This window comes from Macaca fascicularis, chromosome 5 (genome assembly GCF_037993035.2).
Source record: "Macaca fascicularis isolate 582-1 chromosome 5, T2T-MFA8v1.1".
Classification (NCBI taxonomy): domain Eukaryota; kingdom Metazoa; phylum Chordata; class Mammalia; order Primates; family Cercopithecidae; genus Macaca; species Macaca fascicularis.
Window position 1 is genome coordinate 194,544,613 of NC_088379.1, and position 24,341 is coordinate 194,568,953.

Here is a 24,341-nt window from a genome sequence, read left to right on the forward strand (position 1 = left end):
CCTCTGGAATCAAATTATTTAAAAGTCTAATTTTTACACTTTTAGTAAAACTAGTGAAGAAATGTAGTGTTCTATGGTCTTTAAAAATCCTCTTAGCAAGCTATTTGTATAAATAACCTCCCCTGACTCATGATTCTTGGGCTATAAGGTGACACACCACCCCACCTCCCATTTAATTCTTGGGCACTTCGTCTCCGACAATAAGATAAATAATAATTGGGAGACGATTTTTAAGTTTACCCAAGCGCACTGCAATTCCGATGGTTTCTGTACATAACTGTCAATGATGGTGACCCTGAGACAGGACCCTGGGGTTCATTAGGAGAACTGACACCTGCCCTACAGTCACACATTCCCCCCACCCCAGTTGCATGCAGTGCCATCACCATGGCTACGAGAGGTTTATATCCTTAGTTCCAGACCACAACCACTGGCAAAGTGAATGGGGGTCCACAGTCACGCAGGGAAAGCACAGGACTTGGAGAAGTGGTGGCCAAATGAGAAACTCAATGCGGGTGGCCCACAAGTCTCTCTTCAAATCCGTGAGAGGGGCCCTTAAGGGGAAGAGAAAAGACCATTGTCGATGAGAGTTGTGTGCGTCTCCCCCAGCACCCTGGGGACTCGCCGAGAACAAGGGCCTTGTTTTCCTCGCCCTTTGTGCCTAACACGGTGCTGGACACACGCTGCAGCCTGTAACTTAGGGTGACTCGATCAATGATCTTGTCTAGAGTGGGAAGTCGCTGGGAGCAGTGGTGAAATAAGACCCTGAAAAGGAAGGTTTTGTTGGCAGAGAAAGGGATGGAAGACAGGCCTTAATGGGAATGACAACAGGAGATTGCTGACCTCTGAGGGACTGATGGAAGTGACAAGGAAAAAGCAGTAAACTAGCAGAGTGATGGGAAAGGCACCAAGGACAGGTTTCTTCTGCTTTGCAGTTTTTACCAGGGCCTCCCCTTGAGGAAGGCCGTCCTCGCAGGCCCAACATGTCTAAGGTAAAAAGGGTCTGAGTGCTCACCAGTCGCAGCAAAATGGTGGCGCATTAAACGTCGGGACAGTTTCAGCCGTGGGGTGTTTAATCAGCACATATGGGAAGGGCTAGAATAGTTTCTGGTGGGGAATCTATTTTTTCTTCATAATTGACCTTCACCTCTGAAGGTCTAGTCCCGATCAACAACCCCTGTAGCTGCAGCAGGCACTACGGCAGAGGCTGCTTGGAGAAGAGACCCAGCAGAAGCGGTTGGTTATTGACAAGATACAATGGCCAACCTGTATTTTCAGGATGCACTGAATGAAATCACCTTCCTTAGAAATGTTTGATAAAATATGCCATCTTTTATGCTGAGAAAAGAATTCAGACACAAATGAATACATATTGTATGATTCCATTTATATGAAGCTTGAAAACCAGCAAAACCAATCTATAGTGACACAAAGCAATTGGTGATTTCCTGGGGCTGAAAAATTACTGGGGAAGACTGACTGACAAGGGGCAAGAGGGAACTTCCAGAGTCACACAAATGTTCCACATCCTGGGCACACCAGCACACACATTTGTCAAACCACACTGAACTTGATCTTTAAAATGTAGGCCTTTTATTGTATATAAATTATATACCCTTAAGTTGATTAAAAAGAAGCTGTCTTAACTTTAGAATGTGAAACCCTTCAGAAAGTTCTAAAAATTCTGCACAATTAGTACTGAACACTAGGATACACGTGGGCAACTAATCCTACACAGCTCAGTGCAGGACAAACAGAAAGGTCTTCCTGCAACATGCAATCTAGATGACGAAGAAATGACATACCTCAGAGACCTCTCTTTTCCCCCCGTTTTGGCTTTGATTTTCATGAATTACGAAGTAAGGAAGATTCGGAGTGAATACCACAGCCATGATGCAAAATATATTTAGTTCGTTGAATATTAACATTTTACCATAACCATAATGTACATTTAGTTTGTTGATTATTAATATTTAAGTTTCCTGTATGGAAAAAAATGTATGCATATATAGTTCTCATTCTACATCTAGGTTCATTCATTCTATCTACTGGTCCTTTTATTGCCTTTTAAAATCTGGTGAAGGAATTTATAAGATGACTGTCTAGACCAGAGGAACTCAACTGACAACGGAAGTGATGATTCTGGCAGCCTTACCCTTTACAGACGGTGTTTCACAAGGTCTTGTTCCTGTCGAGGGGTGAGTTGCTTCATGTCTAGGACAAGCCCAAAGTATCCTAAACCAAACAGCACTTACAGGGCCTGCCTGTCTCTAGGCAGCAAAATGTTTTTGTTTATTGGTGTTTTTATTTTTGTCTATAAACGTGTCCGTTTTTGTCTAATCTACAGACCACTCTTTACTGAACACCAGGAACAAGGCATCTTTCAGATGTGGCAGAGCTCAGTGCAAAAGCACTGACCTGACTGGTAATTTGGAGACTTGGGTTCCAATACTGGTTCATCATTAACCAGAGGCATTGCTTCAGGCAAGTCAAGGAACCTCTTTAGATCTAATCTGTAAACTAGGGGAAAAACAATAAATGAAATATAAGAGAAGATTCCTTTAGCTATAGAAGCTTATGATTCTATATGTCAAAACCCCCAGAAAATCTTAGACATCACCTAGACCTTTAAAGATCAGACTTCCCTACGAAGGCATTCAGGACCCTTTAGGACACGTATAAACCCACAACAATAGACCTCATATGCCTGGAGGCTTAACTGGCCCAGGTTGTTGCAAATGACCAAGTTTCTTTCTCTGATATAGCTGAATGGTATTTCACTGTGTGTGTATAGACCATGTTTTATTTATCCAATCATCTGCTGATGGTCGCTTAAGTTGATACCATAACTTGGCTATTGTGAATAGAGCTGCAATAAACACGGGAGTGCAGACGTCTCTTTGGTGTAGATATGGTTTTTGTGTCAATACGCAGAAGTGGGACTGCCAGGTCATATGGTAATTCTATTTTTAGTTTTTTGAGGAACCTTTGTGCAGTTGTCCATAAAAGTTGTACTAATTTACATTCCCACCAATGGAGTACAAGAGTTCTCTTTTCTCCATATTCTCACCAAAATTTTTAAATCTCTTCTCTTTTTTTTAATAGTCATGTTGAGCGGTGTGAGGTGCCGTCTCATTGTGGTTTTAATTTGCATTTCCCTAACAATTAGTGATAGAGTTTTTTCTTTTTACATATATTTGTAGGCATTTGTATATCTTCTCCTGAAAAATGTTTATTCAGGTCCTATGCCCATTTTTTTAATTAGTCTTATTTGTTTTCTTTCTAGAGTTGTTTGAATTCCTTATGCATTTTGGATATTAGCTTCTTATCAGATGTATGGTTTGCAAATATTTTCTCCTAATTTGTAGGTTGTTTCTGTTGTTTCTTTTGTTATACAGAAGCTTTTGTATTTCATGAAATCCCATTCATCTTTTTGCTTTTGTTGTCTGTGGTTATAGAGTAAAATTAAAAACATACGTGTTTTTAATTATGATGACTGGATAAATAAAACATGGTCTATACACACACAGTGAAATACCATTCAGCCATATCAGAGAAAGAGGCTTGGTCATTTGCAACAACCTGGGCCAGTTAAGCCTCCAGGCACATGAGGTCTATTGTTGTGGGTTTATACATGTCCTAAAGGGTCCTGACTCCCTTCGTAGGGAAGTCTGATCATTAAAGTGCCAGGTGATGTCTAAGATTTTTCTGGTGGTTTTGACATACAGAATAATAAACTTCTATAGCTAAACTACAAACGAATGTCAGGTAGTTTTCTCCCTGTTTTCTTCTAGTAGTTTTACAGTTTCAGATCTTATGCCTAAGTCTCTGACCCATTTTGAGTTAATTTTTTCACATGAGAAAAGGGTTCAATTTAATTCTTCTATATATAGATATCAAATTTTCCAAAAAAAAATTTATTAAAGATATTATTCATTTTATATTGTGTATTCTTGGCACACTTATAGGTTTTTTTTTTTAAATCCTTTAAAATCCTTTGCATTTATTTAGTTTTATAATTGATCCTTTGCAGAACCTGGAGAGGGCTTGTGGTTTTAGACTTGGCTGATTGCCTTCCGAACTCTGATTCTGTTGCCAATTGTTTACTGAATCCAGAGGTTTATTTGACCAGAATATACCTTGTAGTGTGTTCTCCCATCAAGAATCACGTATTATCTGGTTGACTCTCCCTGTTTCATGTTGGCAGTCTTTAATGCTCAATGCCTAGATCAGGGGTCAGCAAACTCAAGCCACTGGCCAAATTCTGATAATCATCTGTTTTATTTGGTCTATCAATGCAGCCAGACTCATTTATTTAATAATTATCTATGGCTACCTTATTGAAAATCAACTGATCATACATGTGTTGGGTTAGCTTCTTTCTTGGCTCTCTATCTGATCCATTCATTGATGTGTCTAGTTTTCTTTTTTTGTTTTTTGATGTGATTATTTTTATGGCAGTATTAAGCTGCTGTAGTAGTATAGTTTGAAATGAGGTAGTATGATGCCTACAGCTTTGTTCTTTTTGCTCATGATTGCCTTGGCTATTCAACGTTTTTTGCAATTCCATGTGAATTGTAGTTTTTTTTTTTATTTCTGTGAAAATGGCATTGAAATTTTGACAGGGATTGTATTGAATCTGCATATTGCTTTGGGTAGTATGTACATTTTAGCAATATTAATTCCTCTAGTTCACAAGCATGGAATATCTTTTTACATCTCTTCACTTTTAGTTGATATGTGTTTTTAAAAGTGAGGTGAGTATCTTGTAGGTAGCATATAACTGGGTCTTGTTTTAATCCATTCAGTCACTCTGTCTTTTTATTGGAGCATTTGATACATTTACATTAAATGTGATACATTCACATTAAAATGGAAGTGGTAAGTCCTTACCATTCATAATTATGAACGTTACATGAATGTCAAGGTAATTACGAATGTTAAGGACTTACTACTTCCATTTTGTGAATTGGTTTCTGATTGTTTTGTAGATACTTTGTTTCCATCTTCCTTTCTTTCTGTTTTCTTTTGTGGTTTGATGATTTTCTTTAGTGGTATACTTCGAATTCTTTCTATTTTTATCTTGTGGGCCTACTGTTCATTTTTGCTCTGTGATTAGTATGAAGCTTACGTAGAACATCTTACAACTTACACGTATACCAGTCTATTTAGACAGTTCATAACTGTTAGGCTGTAACAGTTGTACATAGTCAAAGTCACACAACCCTCCACTTTTATCTCCCAGATATTTTATGTATTTGATATAAGAATTTACATTATTTTATAATATGTATCTCTTGAAAATGTATTTTAGCTAAGTTATTACTAATAATTTTGTCTTTTAACCCCATACTAGGAATAAAATTGCTTTACATATCAACATTATAGTCCTAGGGTATTCTACGTATGACTCTTTATTATGCCATTGAGTTTTGTGCATTTGTATATTTTCTGTTAATAATTATTGGCCTTTTATTTCAGCTTAAGAAACTCCCTTTAGCAATTCCTGTAAGGCAGGCCCAGTGATGATGATCTCCTTTGGCTTTGGTTTGTCTGGGAAAATTTTTATTTCTCCCTCATTTCAGAAAGACAGATTTTCTGAGTAAAATATTCTTGGTTGGCTATTTTTATTTTTCCTTCAACATTTTGAATCTATCATCCCATTCTTTCCTGGCCTTCAGGGTTTCCATTGAGAAATCTGGTGAGAGTCTATTGAAACTACTCTATGTGCTGTGTTGCTTTTTCTCTCTTGCTGCTCTCAGAATTTTTTCTTGTCTTTTATTTGTGATAGTTTAATCATTATATGTCTTGGTAAACTCCTCTTTGGGTTGAATTTGACTGGAGACCTCTGTGCTTGGGTATTGGGATATACCCTCATATTATATATATATACCTCATATTACGAAAATTCTCAGCCGTTCTTTGTTTAAATATGCTTTCTTACCCTTTTTTATCTTTCTTCTCTTTCTGGAATTTATATTATGTATATATTCAGTCTGTTGAGGGTGGCGCATATTTCTGCAGACTTTCTTCATTCTTATTTTTTTTTAATTTTTGCCACTCTGATTGGGTAATATCAAATGTTCTGTCTTCCAGTTCACTGATTCTTCTTCTAGCTTGATCAAGCCTGCTGTGGGAGCTTTCAATTGCATCTTTTCAGTTCAGTCATTGTGTTCTTCAAGTCTTGAATTTCTATTGGTTTTTAAGAATTATTTCTGTTTCATTGAAGTTCCCATTTTGTTCATGTATTGTTTTCCAAATTTCATTTAATTTTCTATCCCTATATTATTGTAGTTCATGATCTTCTTTGAGAGGATTTTTCTAAACTCTTTGTCATTTTATAAATTGTCCTTTCCTTGGGGTTCATTGTTGAATCTATTTTAGTTGATTTTTCTTTCTGGAGGTATCATGATTTCCTGAGTCTTTGTTATCCTTGTAAGGATGTTATCTTTCTATCCTTACATTTGTGTCTGCATATTTGAGGTGACAGCCACCTTTCCCAGCTTTGGCAGGTGTTCTTTGACAGGAATAGTCTTCACAGTTTAGTGTAGCCTGTGGTTCTGAGTGGGTCCGCTCATAACAACCCTGAATATGCGGAGCTTCTTTGGGGGTTATTTCATTGATGGCATGCTGCCTTTTCTGTGAGTTTGAGTGGGGCAACTGGCTGGGATCTGCTTCCCAAGCAAGACCACTAAGCTGAACTCTGCAATCAGGATGGACTGCTGGATGGGCACTGCAACTTGCCTCTGACTAGACTGAACCATGAAGTGTAGTATTCTCTGACCAGATGGTCCCTCAATTTAAAGTCAGCAGTTAAACAGGGTTGCAGGAAGCACTCTGCGGTTAGGTGGAGTCTCTGACTAGGATGATGGGACCAGCTTCTGTGCTCGGTAGAAATGCAGTTGAGGTTTGCCTACCTGCTTAGGTGAGGTCTTGGGGTGGGCTTTGAGACTAGGCTGAGCATTAAACTCCTGGGTGTGCGAGGTCAAGCACCAGCTCTTTGCTGAAATTTCCTGTGGTGGTTGTCCCCTTTGTTGGGTGGTGTATGGGTGTGGGCTTTGAGGCCATGCAAAGTACTATTTAAACGCTCCTCGGTGGGGCCAGGTATGGTGGCTCACCCCTATAATCCCAGTACTTTGGGAAGCTGAGACAGCAAGATTGCTTGAGCCCAGGAGTTCAAGACCAGCCTGGACAACATAGTGGGACCCCATGGCTACAAAATGTTTAAAAATTAGCTAGGTGTGGTGGTGTGCACCTGTAGTCCCAGTTGCTTGGGAGGCCGAGGCAGGAGGATCACTTAAGCCCAGGAAGTCGAAGCTACAGGGAGCTGTGATCAGGCCACTGTACTCTAGCTGAGGTGACATAGTGAGACCCTATCCCAAATGATAGTGATAACAGTGATAAACTCCTGAGTACGACAACACTAGCCCTGGGTCTTTGCCAAAATTTGCTGCAGTGGTTATCTCGCTCCCTGGACATGTTCTCAGGGCAGGGTCTGAGGTTGGTCATCTGAGGATTCAAGCCAGGCAGAACTTCCCACCACTTCTGAGGGTGACCAGCTCAGATTTGCAGGTGGGTATGGGGTTAGCTGGTACTATTGATTGGGTGCTACTGCTGGCAGGTGCACAGAGCTACAACCAGGATCTGTCTGCTTGTCACTGTGGACTCTGCCTCCTCTCTTTGCTTCTATCTGACCCAAGGTGGTCCAGCCACGCCATTTCCCTCTATTCCCCCTGAGGTGAGAATCAGACCCAAGGTGGTCCAGCCACGCCATTTCCCTCTATTCCCCGAGGTGAGAATCAGACCCAGGGTGGTCCAGCCATGCCATTTCCCTCTATTCCCCCTGAGGTGAGAATCAGACCCAAGGTGGTCCAGCCACGCCATTTCCCTCTATTCCCCCTGAGGTGAGAATCGGACCCAAGGTGGTCCAGCCACGCCATTTCCCTCTATTCCTCTTGAGGTGAGAATCGGACCCAAGGTAGTCTAGCTACGCCACTTCCCTCTATTCCCCCTGAGGTGAGAATCAGACCCAAGGTGGTCCAGTCACGCCATTTCCCTCTATTCCTCCTGAGGTGAGAATCGGACCCAAGGTGGTCCAGCCATGCCATTTCCCTCTGTTCCCCAAGGTGAGAATCAGCCCCAAGGTGGTCCAGCCACACCATTTCCCTCTATTCCCCCTGAGGTGAGAATCGGACCCAAGGTGGTCCAGCCATGCCATTTCCCTCTATTCCTCCTGAGGTGAGAATCGGACCCAAGGTGGTCTAGCTACGCCACTTCCCCTCTATTCCCCTTGAGGTGAGATCAGAGTGAGCTTCCTGGGGAGCATCTCAGAATGCTAAGGAAGCTTGGTGTCTGCCTCTGATTCTCCTTTTGCTCTGTAGGAACAGTAGTTTCTGGGGAATTCTATCCGTGAGGTGCTGTGCTGACTTAGGGGAGGAGGAGGAGTGACATGGTCAACATGGGATTGTTTTTCTTACCCTTTAATGTAGTGTTTATTCCATTCTGGACCACACAGCTGACTCTGGCTTATTCCCATATGTTAGGGTTTTCACCAAGGTATTCTTGTCTGCAGGTGGTTGCTAGCTGAACTTTCTGCATGTGGCAGGGGGCAGGAGATGGGAGCGAAGCCTGGGTCCTCTTATTCTGCCGTCTTGCTGGTGTCACTCCAAATCACAATTATCAATTTTGCTGAATGCAAGTTACAACTGTAAAAACATTTCCAGAATTTTGAGCGCATATAACATTATTAGACCATAAGTCTCTAACAGATTTAAGGACCATCCACAGTATTCCATAAGGAATAGATCAAAATGTCATTTTAGAAAAGTGGCATTTCCACGTGTGGTCGCCTATGTGTTTTCTTACTTTCTTCAACACTGTTGCAAAGTTGGCCTACTAAATGAGGCTAGCGAGAATGGGTTCTTTTTTTAATGGAGTGGCAAACGTAGTAACTATTTCTTCCATTGTATTCTCTCATAACTCTTTGGGCTCTGGAGTCACAATTATTTGTGACATGTTTGGATTCATAGAATTGCACTCTTCATAATTTACCTGTCTCAGGGCACAAGTACAGAGAAAGCAGTCAGGAAATAAACATGGTCTAAAAGATGAATTTGCAGTCTGCTCTGAGGGTCAGTAAGCTAGCCCTCTGCCAAACCAAGGCAAGTAGAGAATTCCGTGATGAGGCCTGAAGAACCACATGCTAGAAGATATTTTGTACATTGTTACCTAGAAGATGCCAAATGACCCTAAATATTGCCTGTAATTAAGCATAAAATGACAAGTTTATGCTAATACTTTAAAGAAAGCACATGCTTTAGAATACATTTAGTGAATGTTTCTGCTCTCTTGGGACAAGCAGAGTATTGAGTTTGAACACTGAACCAACCTAGTCAGTAAGTATTTAAGCAGTACCTGCTGTAAGTAACTGGTGAAATAATACTGATTGCACTAACATACGACATTTCAAGTGTATTTCAAGGTGTGACTCTGCTTGAATGAAAGGTGGTTGCTTTTTCAATAGTGTGGCATTTATTATTAACTTGTCAGAACAGCGGCTTAAATAAGAATGATTAGAACAACATGTCTAACACTCTGGCCTTAATATAAAAACAACTTGAAAATAGGTATTTCTCTTTTTGTATCCATCCTTCTGATTACAAGCCTAAAAAATGTGTGTTCCTTTCTTCAAAAATATTTATTCCATACCCACCTCTGTGCTGTTTGCCGGGAAACAGAGGAGAGCAAAACAGGCACATCACTACCTAATGGGGGTATAGTCTGGCAGAGAAGACAGACATTTCAAAATCATCTTATAAACAACATGCATATTCTAGTCATAATCTGTGATAAATGCTGTGAAGGCAAAGAATGTGCAGAAATAAAAATAAGGGGCGTAATTTAGAGACGGACGAGGGAAGCTGTTATGAAAAAGCTCTTCAAGGAAGTCAGATCTGATAAGTAGTAGTGACTCAAGCAAACCTCAGGTGAGTCTCTTAGGCAGAGGGATCAGCATATACAACATTCCTGGGTCAGGCAAGAGCTTAGCTTGTTCAAGAAATTGAAAAAAGGCCAGTGAAAGCAATGACAGCAACCTGAAGCTCGAAAGTAAAGAGCGGAAAGATGAAACAGACATCGCAGGCAATGCTAATGATCTTTTCCTTGATACTAATTATAAGGGGAAGTGCATTTGTTCTGCAATGTCAATCAGCTCACTTCCAGGCCTCCCTGTGAAAGCACTTGTGTTTCCGTTTTCTCTGGTCTGCTGTACTACTTTTCTTCAGTAGTTCATTCATTTACCAGTGGGCAACCATAACAAAACTCACAAACTGGGTGGCTTCAAACAACAGGAATTTATTCTGTCTCAGTTCTGGAGAGCAGAAGTCTGGAAGCAAGATGACAGTATGGTTGACTCTTACTTGGAGACTCAGAGAGAGGAGTTGTCTCCTGCCTTCCTCCCAGCTTCTGACAGTTGCCATCAGTCCCTGGCGTCCCCAGGCTTGTAGCATTGTCAGTCCAATCTCTGCCTTCTGGTCACGTGGCTTCTCCTGGAGTGTCTCCGTCTCTGTGTACACATTTCCGTCTTTTGGATACCACTGTGGGCTAGGGCTCATCCTAAGCCAGTATGAGCTCATGTTACCTTGATGATATCTGCAAAAATCCTATTTCCAAACAACGTCATAGTCAAGGTACCCAGGGTTAGGATTTAAACAAGTCTTTTTGAGGGATGCAATTTCATCACCAATAGAAAGCTATTGAAGGATTTTTACCAAGGGAGTAAAATTGAGGCAGGAAAACAGGGTCTGGAGGAGGGAACTTAAGGCTGATTTGTGCTGAATCAAGGAAAAGCACCAGGGTGTGGGGTCAAGGGATCTGAGGCCAATTGGTGCTGACTTCTCAAAGCTGGATCAAAAGGAGGATGCCTGGGTCTGGGGGCAGGGAACCTAAGGCCAGTGAACATGAACTTCCTAAAGATAAACCAAAACGAGAAATCCCATCTCTCCACACGTTCCACACCGAGCAACAAAGGATCAAATCTCCCTGCAGCCCTCCCGCTTCCAGCACACCTCAGATGGAAAGGGAGAGGGCCCTGACTGGCCAAGCACGGGCCACCCCTCCATGTGCAGAGGCCACCAGTTCACCTCAGCCCTTAATTAGACAGGGTCCCCAAACCCTTCATCCAGACAAGAGGCAACTGACAGGAGCCTCAACACGGGTACTTCAAACCCAGAAAATGGGCTCCTGCCCCACCCTGTGGAGGGCTGTCTTGCTTCAGTGAATTCAGCTGTCACTGCTTTGTTCTTGTGTCTCATTCCTTTGTTGCTTTGTGGGTTTTGTCCAATTCCTTGTTCAAAACACCAAAGAACCTGGACAACTGACAAAACTCGAGGCCCTCCTTCCAGTAACAATATAATCCTATTTTCACTTAACATCACTTTGGCTGCTTGCCAGAAAATGGATTGGAAAGAGGCTAAAGAAGAGGGTGAGACAGATTGAGAGACTGTTTTGTATTTTGGATTCCATCTTGGTAAAAGTTTTCTGAAAAATTTTCGCCATATACAATATATAGAAATAAATATTTCTAAATCTTTAAAACATTTAGCTAGGCAAGAAATAATAATAATATAATTAACTTTAAAGGGAATAAAAATATTTACAGGCCAAAAAATAAAAAGAAGACTTAAATTCCGAATGGTGAGCTATCACTCACCATTGGGCTGTGGAGTGATCAGGCAGCAGCCTCTGGGCCTGAAGGCTTGCATTTCGCGTGGTACAGGGGACCGGAGGAGAGGCATGATCTCAGCCCAAAGAGGAAGTTACAAGTAAGGTCTACGAATAAAGCCAGCGCCCATAAAATTGATGTAAATGTTTATATATTTTATATAGATTATATAGAAAGATATATGATGACTGGGCGTGGTGGCTCATACCTGTAATTCCAGGTGTTTAAAAAGATGACAAAAGATCCACTGTTTAAAAAAATGACAAAAGATGACCCAAAAATGCCATTCTTAGTTTGGACTCAGAGTGACAAAAATAGATGATTTTCATGACAATAACTACACAGTTGACACACTCTGGAGTTGGGTTTAAAATCATACTACCTGGTAATTCCAGGAAAGTTCAAACCAAGAAACTATTTTACAGAACCTTGACTTGGTTATGCTTTGGAATGCTCAATAAACGAAAATGCAAATTCTATGCAGAAGGTGCACCCTCAACCTAAACCTTGACAGATTCTTGCACATAAAGCCCAGACATTTAAATGTGAGCTTAATCCAAAATATATTTTTAAAAAAGCAAAATACAAGAGTTAGCAGAAACAACCAACAGCAGAAATAAACCACCAAGGACTTTCATGTATAAAAATATTGGATACAAACGATAAAATAAGTATATTAAAAATTATTCAAAAAAGAAATTGAAATTATGAACTAGAAACAAAATGCTATACCAAAAAAATCAGGCTATTTGAAAAACAAATCAAAAAGAATCTCTCAAACAGAAAATGTAATCACTCAAATTAAAAATTCCATAGGTAAGATAAACAAAAGATTAATGTAGCTAAGAAAATAATGACTGATAGAGAAATTACTAGAACGAAGCTCAGAGACATAATGGAGATAATGAAATGCAAAATATGAAAGAAGGTTAAGATACATGAAGAGCAGCCCTCAAAGACACGACAGGTTCTGAAGAGTGGCCAGAAGGCGAGGATTGGCTGGGCGTGGTGGCTAACACCTGTAATTCCAGCACTTTGGGAGGCCAAGGTAGGTGGATTGCTTGAGCCCAAGAGTTTAAGACCAGCCCAGGCAACATAGTAAAACCCCATCTCTATAAAATTAAAAATTAAAAATCTAAAAAAAGGAGGTGAAGATGGAGAAATAAGAGAAACCAAACATTCCTAAGCAGATTAGATGAAAAGAAACCCACATCTAGGCACAAACTTCAACTCCAGGCCACCAAAATTAAAAAAAAAAAAATAAAGATCTTAAAAACAGCCAGAGTAAAAACTTTACCTTCCATGAAATAGCAGTTATATGAAAAACAATTTTTCCCAACAGTATCAGTGGATCCGGAACAAAGCCCTAGCCTAAAATTCTGACAGAAGACAGCATCCCTCTCAAGATGTCTGCTCAGCAAACTATTGCGTCATAATTAGGACACAATAAATGCATTTTAGGCAAGCAGAATCTGTGTTTAATATAATCAGACTCTTGTTAAAGGAATTACTAAAGGAAATACTTCAGATACAAGTAAAATGATTCCATAAAAAGGATCTGGGATGAAAAAAAGGAACAATAAACAAGGAAACTGGTATAAATGAAATAATAAAAACAGTGTAAATATGTGGAGGCAGAATCTAAATAATGCACAAAAATACAATGTGAAGCAGGAGGCAATTGATGGGAATTAAGATACAACATTGCTAGGGAGGAGAACAGATTCATTTTGGATTTTATTAAGATTAAGAGCAACCATAGAATGATTAGAAAAAGGATTTATGGCTTCCAAATGAGTAGAGAGGGTAAAAATAATTTTAAAATCAAAATTTAGTCAAAAAAGAGAAAGAAAGAAGAAAGAAAGAAAGAAAGGAAGAAAGAAAGAAAGGAAGAAAAGAAAGAAAGAAAGAGAAAAAAGAAAGAGAAAGAAAGAAAGAAAGAAAAGAAAGAAAGAAAGAAAGAAAGAAAGAAGGAAGGAAGGAAGGAAGGAAGGAAGGAAGAGGGGGGAGGGAGGGAGGGAGGGAAGGAAGAAGGGGAAAGAAGGAAGGAAGGAAGGAGAGAAAGAGGGAGAAAGAGGGGAGGAAGGAGAGAGGGAGGAGAGAAAGAAAGAGGGAAAGGGAAAGAAAAAGGAAAGAAAAGGACAATATAGTAACAGGAGGAAAACGTAAAAACTAGATGATGACAATAAATCCAACTCTGAAAGAAATCATATAAAATATGTGGATCAAAATCATCAATTTAGAAACAAAATTTTAGACCCAGTCTTTAATTCAGTAGCATATTATTTATAAGTTACATATTTGAAACACACAAGCTCCCTCTCTCCTCCAAAGAAACTAGATTAGATGATAAAAGGCAGGAAAGAGAACGAACCTTTGTTTATAACCTACTGTAATGTACCTTTTCATAATTTAAATTATGTCTCAGAGTTAGATTTTATTATTTCCATATTGCAGACTGGGGAATTGGGGTGCAGTGCTTAAGGGCTATACCCAGTCACACTTGGCAGTAATTTGCAGAGCAAAGATCTGCAAAGGCTGGCTCTTGCTGATGTCAACACACTGCCATGTGCAACAAAGTGGCTTTCAGACCAGGATGGTGGAACTGAGACAGTCTTATGAAGAAGACCAAGTAGCAGGTGAAAAGGAAACAGAGTGACTCTCTGCTGATTGTCCCGTTAACTGGTTCTCAATGTTTTCTGTTTTCATTTCTTCGGGGCAGTGAACACACACACCACTGAATTCAGAAATCTTTATATTGTAAACTACTTTGTTCATTCTCTACTAAATTCACCTGGTCTGCAGAATTTGAAAAGCTGCACAGTTTGTTCTTTTTGATCAATTGTTTTCACTCAAAAATGTTTTTTATTCCTTTTGATCAATTGTTTTTATTCAAAATGTTTTACGTAAGGAGTTCAACATTTTAGTAAGAATGGGCTACCCGTGAGAATGGGCTACCCATGCAGGCACCTACCTGCTCACTGGTGAAGAATGAACATAAATATTGTCCAGGGAAATTGAGAAGGCAGCTGATGTGTTTCTGCAAAGAAGCAGCCATCTCTTTCTTTCCATCTCTCTCTCCCTAAGAAAGGCAGATCAGGTCTAAAGCCCTGGCAGGTTAGCTGTGTTTCTTCTAGAAGTCAAGCCTACGACGGAGTGGTAGGAGCCAAAGGCAAGAGGAAAGAACTGGAACAGAGCTGGGCACAGCGTGTGGCTAAGTCCACAACATAAAAAGCTGAGGTCACCTGATGCTTTCATTTCAATAGCTGACACCTTGCATAAGGCTTAATTTTTTAGGTACAAATTGTTAACATAATACATTTTAATCTTTTTAAGATGATGCATAGTTTGATCTTGTATATATAAAATTTTACTTTTTGCCTGTCTCGAACTCGCTAAGTAGCCGTTCTTCATCCTCTCTGTGTCTGTAAGCGTATGCACGTGCCTGTGAGAAGATATACGGAGAGAAACAATAAGATGTTTGACATGACGTTCACCTAATTTCATAAGGAGAATTTCTAAGTAGTAGATTTTAGATGGTATCTGTTTTCACTTTCACTTCGGTTTTTTTTTTTTTTGAGACAGAGTCTCGCTCTGTCACCCAGGCTGTAGTGCAGTGGCGCGATCTCGGCTCATTGCAAGCTCCACTTCTGGGGTTCACGCCATTCTCCTGCCTCAGTCTCCTGAGTAGCTGGGATTACAGGCGTGTGCCACCATGCCTGGCTAATTTTTGTATTTTTTAGTAGAGACAGGGTTTCATCATGTTGGCCAGCTGCTGACCCCGTGATCCGCCTGCCTTGGCCTCCTAAAGTGCTGGGATTACAGGCGTGAGCCACCATGTACAGCCTTGAATTTTTTAAAATGAGAATGCACCTTAATAAAATTTCTTAAATAATTCATGCTTATTATAGAACATTTAGAAAACATTAAAAAGTATAAAAGAGCAAAATAAATATAACTGCTGATTCTTTCACTGTTAACATTTTAGTGTGTTTTCATTACAATCCACGTGCATGTTGAATCTGGACTCCTACTTTTTTTACATAATGTGCTTTTTCTGTGTCATTAATTACTTGGAGGCATGGAGAATGGGACTATATTCCAGGAGTCTGGAGAGTGAGGAATGATGGTGATCTGGACTCTGGTTGTGGGAGTAGAAATGAAAGTAAATGAAGAAACCTGAGAAATATTTAGAGATAAGATTGACAGAACACAGTGATGGACTTGATGTGAATTTTGAAATACCTTTATGTGTTTTATTTCCACAAATGTAAAGGTCTCATAATTTTGTCACAAATCATGCACAAAGAATGCAAGTCCAACAATATCTTCATTGGAGATACATGCAAATGTCTTACAAAGTCAGAGTTTTAAATTGTGAATTCATGTGCCAGCATATTTACTTAAAGGGTATAAAGAATAATGTTACAGGTATTATATTTTCTAATAATTTTACTCAACACTCTGAATGTACATAGTCTACCCTAAAGATCAGATAGAGATGACAGGATCTGAAATGATACACGAGAAAAAGTCTTGGCTCTTAACCAGAGACTTCCATGGCATATTTCTGTCTTCACTACATAACAGTGAAGTCTATTAAAAATCCAAAACTGAAGCAAATTCACCTTTTTATACTGCTTCAATAATTGTGTTTTGAGGGTCTTTGCTACATGCTTGTAGTATATTATACTTTCAAAGCTATATGACTGATTTATGAAGAAACACACGTGTCCTGTGCGTCACAAAAGCACATTTGGATATTATTAAACAGAAAAGATAAAATATTACATAGGTCTGAAGAATTAATTTTAAAACGTTTCATTAAGATAAACAGTGTATCAACTATATCTTAAATGTCATCGCTTTGGATGACCAACTAGGCAAATTTACAGACAACCACATGGCTAAAAAGGAATTATTTTGGTCTCTTTGTCATAAACTATTATGTCCAAAGACAGCAGCAGCATCTCCATCGACCCTGCAGTGGGAAATCTGCCCTGTCACCAGTGGCATCTCCACGGGCAACAAGGGAGAGAATATACTTCACACTACACATAATTCCTCAAAGAATTTTCTCATTTTGAGATAGGCTCAAAAACGATCCGCTAAATAAAATTCTAGCAATCACAGGTAAGAAGGAAGGAACTGTCAGCATTCCATCCTTCGGGCTGTAATTCAGAACTGCTATACGAGTCACACGCTGCTCTTATCAGAAATCTGCTTTCTTAGCTTTTCTTTACACATTCCAACCTATCTTCACATACACTGAGATTTCTGGGAGGAAATGAGCCCTCTAACTTACAATTATTGGTTGCTATTTTATGACTTGCCAGGTCTATGGCATTCAGAATTAAATCACATAGGCATGCATGCTGTGCGTCTTACCTGGCCAAGGCCCAACTCAGCCAGCCATGTGGCCCTGGGAATGGCCCCTCTGCTGATTGGCATTGGTCTGCAGGATTGATGCAGCCACCCCAGGACCTCCTGAGTTCTCAAGGTTCCTTGAAGAATTGCAGGGACTCCGCTTCCTTGATTACTGCAACTGGAAGGTGCAGCAAGCTCTGCCCAGGACAAAGAGCTGGAATAGAAAGGCAACCACGACACTCACTAGCAACATTGTCTCCCTAGGTGAAGGTCATTGGAGGTCAAGCGTCCGATAAACCTATATCATGGGGGATTTATTCATTCATTCCATAAATATTTCCTGAGGGTCTACTGTGTGCCAAGCACTATTCCCCACATCATCAGTACAGAATAGCCAACAAAAGAGGCAAAAACACCTTTGCTCGTGGAGCCTACATTTCACATTTTGGAAGGCTTCTTGGGTCAAAAGAACCCAGAGAGAACGGCTGCATCCCTTCTCCTGCAGCACCAGAGAAGACCCTGCTGCTGCACTCTACAACAGACAGGTCCAGGAAAGAAAATTCGAGCTCCTGGTTACAAATGATAACTAACAACAAAGACTACAGCAACTGAGACGTTATGTTCTTTCTGCAAAGCTGAATTTCTCTAGTCCTAGTAAACATAAAGCTGCACTTTTCTTAGAAAAGTCAAGGGGAAATCAGAGGATGAATAATCGGAACCCTTGCCATCTGATACTCGCCTGATGCTGCACTGCCTGTTCTTAAGAGGAGTTACCTTGTGTTCATTACCTTAGAGAAAAGAAAGACAGGAAGAGAAAACTGTCACAGATGCTGGGAAAGTAAGTAACAGAAAACCATAGTAACGTGAGGAGTCACTCTCAGAAAGACTTTAAATCCTCTCTCACTCTCTAGCACATGGAGGCCAAGGGACCTTTAGAAAAATCAGGGAGAAGGATGGATAATATCTCAGCACCACAGTGCTCCCAGGAACACAAGATGGAAGTGTGAGGCAGGGGCCCTATCTTTCAGCAGCTTCTACTCATTTGTAAGAAAACAAGGCTTGTTTTCTTATTTAAAGAACAAATCCTATATCCACCATCTGAATTATTTTTGGCATCTGAAGAGGGATGGAGACTATGAGGCAAATTTAACAGAAGAAATATTTTATTTTACAACTTTGATTTGAATTTATTAAATTTATCTTGACTAAATCCAAGAATAAGATTATACAACCAAAACATAGCAAAGGGCGGGGGAAGTTTTGAGGTTTTTTCCCAATTACAAAGCCTACTAGGGACTAATAATGGGGAAAACGTTCTCATGGGGCTGGATTCTGCAAAACCCAGTGACAAAGAAACAAGAAAGTAAGAATTGCAGTTTATTTCCATTCTCTTTTTTTCCGTTATTTTATCTTTCTTAACCTATAATACATATTATCTTGCTTCCTCTAAAAGTTAGCTCACTAAAAGTGAGCCTTCCTTTCATGACAATTGCAGCCCAGATGTATCTATTTGGAAATTTTTTATATGAACGCAGTGTCTATATCTATATAATGTTCATTTTTGTAGTCTGTAGATCTGAATGATTAAATTCATTCTACAAATGGCTCACTTGAAATAATAAAGAGACCATTCCTTAACATATAAGCACAAAAATTAAAGTCAATTTGCAATCTTGATCAAAGATATCGGAAGTCACAAACAAGGCTGATGAAGAAAGCAAAGCAACATGAACATTCTGTAACTTGATCACAATCCATAATGAGTGTTGCCCAGAAGAGAGCCTTTTAGAAATTCAAAGGCCCCGTGTGCCTACGAGTTAATTCCTACTTGCCCAGAGTGTACAGCTTCATTCTCAGCACAACATATAAAATACTGGGAATTGCCCTGATTTTTGACTGTGCCAAAGAACTGCCACTGAGCCATGAGGAAGACAGCCTCGCAGGAGAAACAGGAGAGTACGGCTTTCCCACGGCAAAGGGCAAGAGGCCTGAACTCTGCTGTGAAGAAGGAAATCGTCCCAGAAAGTCTAGAGCTAGAGTCCTCCCAAATTCTTTATCAGCTCATCCTAAGAGCTCACTGGATGGCTTCTGCGGGGGGTCATTAATCCTTCTCCTCCCTCGGCAGCTCTAGTCCACAAGTATCCAGTTTCACACGCAGCTGCAAGACACTCCACTCCACGGCCACAGTCCAGGACGCAGTCTTCACAGACTTTTTGATCAAATGGATCAAGAGTAGAGGGTCTGTCCATGAATAATAAAACATAGGGAGGAAATAAGGCCCATGGAACGGAGTCTCTCGTTGGGTTGAGAATATATATACCCAAATATTCTTTTTCATTCCTTTGTAGGGCAAGAAAGGTTTCTTTTCCTCACCCATCACTAGGCCTGCGGCCGATGCCCCTGTAACAAAGTACTGATCAAGGAGAGAAAAGCATACACGTTTATTTAAAAACTTTTATGTGGCACAGGAGTCTTCATAAGAAAATGACCCAAAGAAACAGGAAACCTTGTGTATCTTGTGCTTAGTTAGGTTTGATGAGCAGTGGACGCCATGGGGGGGGTACAATTGGACACAGTAGGTATGCTGTCATGGAGATGAACTGGGGGAACTTAGCAAGACCTGTGTGTTCAGATTCTTCTCTGTGTCCTTGTGTCTTCAGAGATAAGGATGTTTCTTTCTTCTGGGTATAAGGACTGTTCCTCTGAAAGGAAGTCTTATGATCTGCTCCTGGGAGGCAGAGAGTGACCTGCCTGCTTCTGCTTCTTCTCAAATGCCACTTGAGTTATCTCAGCTGATGCCCTTCCTGGGAGACAAAGCCCTCTTTGAGTATTTCAGGATTCCAAAATAGACTCCATTCCTTGGATTTACCAAAAGCACTAACCTAAAGGGCCTGTCGGGAAGTTCACCAGAAAGAGAAACCTATTTCCCTGTAAGGGAAGCGGCTGGATGGTCCCGCCCCAGATTCTCTGATGGGGACCTCACGTGGGATACAGCCCTGGTACAGCTCCTCTGTCTCGGTCATTAGAAGTAAGTTAAATGAAAGTGGTTTTCTGATATAGTAATTGCTTAATTGCAATTTCAACTAATTATACCCCTCAGAATCTCCTTGAATTCTAATAACTAAGTAACTAAATGTCTACTAAGTACCTATAATTGTGCTATCAAGAGTAACAAGTGAGGCCGGGTGCAGTGGCTCATACCTGTAATCCCAGCACTCTGGGAGGCCAAGACAGGTGGATCACTTGAGGTCAGGAGTTTGAGACCAGCCTGGCCAACATGGCAAAACCCGGTCTCTACTAAAATTACCAAAATTAGCTGGGCATGGTGCCGGGCGCCTGTAGTCCCAGCTACTCGGGAGGCTGAGGTAGGAGAATCACTTGAACCCAGGAGGTGGAGGTTTCAATGAGCCAAGATCACGCCATTGCACTCCAGCCTGGGCGACAGAGGGAGACTCTCATTTAAAAAAAAAAACAAAAAAGAGCAATAAGTGAATAATGTGCAATATTATTCTTTCTACAGCTTCCTACGCGTTGCATTTACATATGTTCTTATGTTTTTTATGAGAATTATGTAGTGTGCAATGTGTCTTTTCAACAGTGAGACTAAAATCTTCTCATATCTCTTCTTTGGCCTTAAAAATTAATTTTGATGCTAAGTAATTCATCTACATTACTACTCTGTGCTAACTAACCTAAATAGTACACTATTTTCATTTACCCAACGTTTTTATATCATTCCTGCTAACAGTTCCAAACATAAGCTGTACTCATCATCAGTTAGTTCTAACGAGTTTAGGTGCTCCCCCAATGTGCTCTGACAGCACCCCGAACATCCTGCGTACGAGCTTTGATCATCCTGTATTGAAATGAGAAAATCCTGCATTTCCACTTTCTGCTAACCCCAGCGTAACACATCTGCACAGTAGGGACTGTGTGTGTCTTCCTCATCCTTGCAGTGGCAGTGCCTGGGATAGGTGCTCAGTTGCTGAATGGCCACAGCCCGTGTGTTCTTTCTGTAGTGTGTGTCTCACTTGGAGGCTCAGCTGCTGACACAGGTCGAACTTGGACACAAAGTTCTTCCCCACCAGTCTGTTTCAAAGGAGCTCGACCACGCCCCAGCCCACTTTGACCCTTTCGGTATTGATTTTCAACTGCGGGTTTTCTACTCCTTGAAAGCATAACAAACAAAAGAACCTTTCTTTATCAGTAAATTCTGAAACATAATTACCTTACCAGTCATGCCAGGTGAATCTCATTAAGCTCTTTTGTTTAAGTTAATGCTAATTCATAAAAGAAAGTATCCTAAATTCTGACTTTAACAAATAGGAAAGATCAGGGACTTGTCTAATTCAACTCACAAAATTCAGCCACATTTCACCTCCACGTGTTCAGCTAACTGGAAGTTTCAGTGCTTTTTTTCAAATGGCATGGGCTCACTTTGTGTCTGTGTCACATTTAGGTAATTCTAGCAATATTTCAAAATTTATCACTGTATTTGTTATGGTGCTCCGTGGTCAGTGACCTTTGACGTTACTGCTGTGTTCTGGGCACCATGAGCCGCATCCATGTACGATGGCATGTTTAACTGACACATGTTGTATGGACTCTGACTGCCTCCCTAACCGGCTGTTTCCCCATATCTCTTCCTCTCCTTGGGCCTCCCTATTTTCTGAGACTCAACAATAAGAAAATTAGGCCAATTAATAATCCTACAGTGGCCTGTACCTGTTCCTGTAAAAGGAAGAGTCTCATGCATTTCTCACTTAAAATCTAACGCTAGAAATGAAGCTTAGTGAGGAAGGCATGTCAAAAGATGAGACGGGCTGAAAGCTAGGCCTCTCGGACAAAACCGAGAGCCAAATTGTGAACGCAAAGGCCAAGTTCTTGAAGGACGTTAATCCAGTGAGCACGCTGTGGTAAGACAGTGAAACAGCATTGTTGTTGGTATGGAGAGTTTAATGGTCCGAATAGAAGGCCCAACCAGCCAGAATAATCCTTTACGCCAAATCCTAATTCAGAGGAAGGCCTTGATTCTCTTCTGTTCTATAAAGGCTGAGAGAAGTGTGGAAGCTGCAGAAGAAACGTTTGAAGCTAGCAGAGGTTGGTTCATGAGGTTTAAGGAAAGAAGCCCTCTTCATAGCATAAGAGTGCAAGGTGAAGCGGGAAGTGTGACAGAGAAGCTGCAGCAAGTTACTTCTGCTGCAGCAGAAGATCTAGCTCAGATCATCGATGAAGGTAGCCACACTACACAATTGATTTTCAGTGTAGATGAATCAGCCTTCTGCTGGAAATGCATGTCATCTAGGACTTTCACAGTTAGAGAGAAGTCAATGCTTGGCTTCAAAGCTTCAGAGGACAGGCTGAGTCTCATGACGGGTTAATGCATCTGGCGACTTTAAGTTAAAGCCGATTTGCCCTTACGATTCCAAAAATTCCAGGGCCCTTAAAACTTATGCTAAACCTACTCTGCCTGTGCCCTACAAATGGGACAACAAGGCCTGAATGACAGCACGTCTATTTACACTACGGTTTACTCAATATTTTAAGCTCACTGTTGATACCTACTGCTCAGAGAAAAACATTTCTTTCAAAATGTTAGTACTCCTTGACACCTAAGAGCTCTGATGGAGACATACAAGGAAATCAACTTTGTTTCCATGCTTACTAATACAAGGTCATTCTGAAGCTCAGGGGTGAAGGAGTCATTTCAACTTCCAAGTCTTATTATTTAAGAAATACATTTCATAGGGTTTTCACTGTCATCATGATTCCTCTGATGGATTGGGCAAAGTAAACTAAAAACCTTATGGAGAGGACTCACCATTCTAGATGCCATTGAGAACATTCATGATTCATGGGAGGGGTCAAAATTCAACATTAACAGGAGTTTGGAAGAGGTTGATTAAAATCATCGTGGATAACTTTAAGGAGTTCAAGACTTCAGTGGAAGAAGTAACTGCAGATGTGGTAGAAAGAGCACAAGAACTAGAATTAGAAGTGGAGCCTGAAGATGTAACTGAATTGCTGCATCTCATGATCAAACTTGATGAAATAAGGACTTGCTTTTTATGGATGAGAAAAAAAAGTGGGGTTTTTTGTTGTTGTTGTTGATTTGTTGTGTTTTGGGGGGAAGAAATCTCCTCCTAGTGAAGATACTATGAACATTGTTGAAATGACAATAAAGGATTTGGAATATTCAATAAACTTAGTTCATAAAGAAGCAGGAGGCTTTGAGAGGATTGACTCTATTTTGAAAGAAGATTTACTGTGGGTAAAATGCTATCAAACAGCGTCACATGCCACAGAGAAATTTTTCATGTAAGGAAGGGTCAATTGATGTGGCAAACTTCACTGCTGTCTTATTTTAAGAAACTGCTGTCTTATTTTAAGAAATTGCAGGCACGGTGGTTTATGCCTATAATACCAGAAATTTGGAAGGGTGAGGCCGGTGGATCACCTGAGGTCAGGAGTTTGAGACCAGCCTGGCCGACATGGTGAAACCCCATCTCTACAAAAAATATAAAAATTAGCCAGGCATGGTATTGGGGCCTATAATCCCAGCTACTTGGGAGGCTGAGGCAAGAGAAATCACTTGAACCCCAGAGGCAGAGGTTGCAGTGAGCCAAGATCCTGCCACTGCACTCCAGCCTGGGCAACAGACTAAGACTCCATCTCAGAAAAGAAAGAAAAAGAAATTGCCACAGGCACCCCAACCTTCAGTACCCACGACCCTGATCTGTTGGCATCAATCAACAGAGAGGCAGGAGCCCCATCATCAAAAAGATTACAACTTGCTGAAGGCTCAGATGATCGTTAGCATTTTTATCAATAAATTATTTTAAATTAAGGCATGTACATTGGCATTTTTAGACATATTGAAATTGTACTCTTAATAGACCACAATATAGTGCTAACATGACTTTCATGCATTGCAAAACCAAAACATTTGTGTGACTCACTTCAGTGCAATGTTTGCTTTATTTTGGTAGTCTGGAACTGAACCTGCAATATTTCCAAACTGTGACTGTAAATAGGACAGAGATACAATGAGTCATTAATGGTCAAGAAATCAAGAAATTTGATGACAGTAAACTAGCCTCAAGATTGAGGAAAAACTTTCCAGAAGAATTTGGGACCGTTATTGTCCTCACTCATGCATGCAATACTAACCTGCATGCCTACTTATGCCAAGAACTATCTTAAGAGATAGAGATGCAGCAATGAACAAAACAGTCTCTGCTCTCATGGAGCT

The 24,341-nt window shown here is 40.5% G+C and overlaps 1 long non-coding RNA gene across 3 annotated transcripts in view; it reads right to left on the reverse strand.

Moving 5' to 3' along the window:
• Positions 1–302: 302 nt before the first annotated feature.
• LOC123573678 (uncharacterized) overlaps positions 303–24,341 on the reverse strand; it is a 32,444-nt gene continuing 8,405 nt past the window's right edge. Inside the window, exons 1-4 of one of the 3 annotated variants that reach the window (XR_006698416.2) lie at positions 22,911–23,038; positions 17,111–17,303; positions 8,478–8,705; positions 303–554 (exon numbers count right to left, since the gene is read on the reverse strand). This is a non-coding gene — a long non-coding RNA (uncharacterized lncRNA). Of the gene's footprint in view, positions 555–8,477; positions 8,706–13,709; positions 15,168–17,110; positions 17,304–22,910; positions 23,039–24,341 lie in introns of those variants that run through there. The other 2 variants (XR_010587114.1, XR_012413525.1) reach the window with 2 other exon arrangements.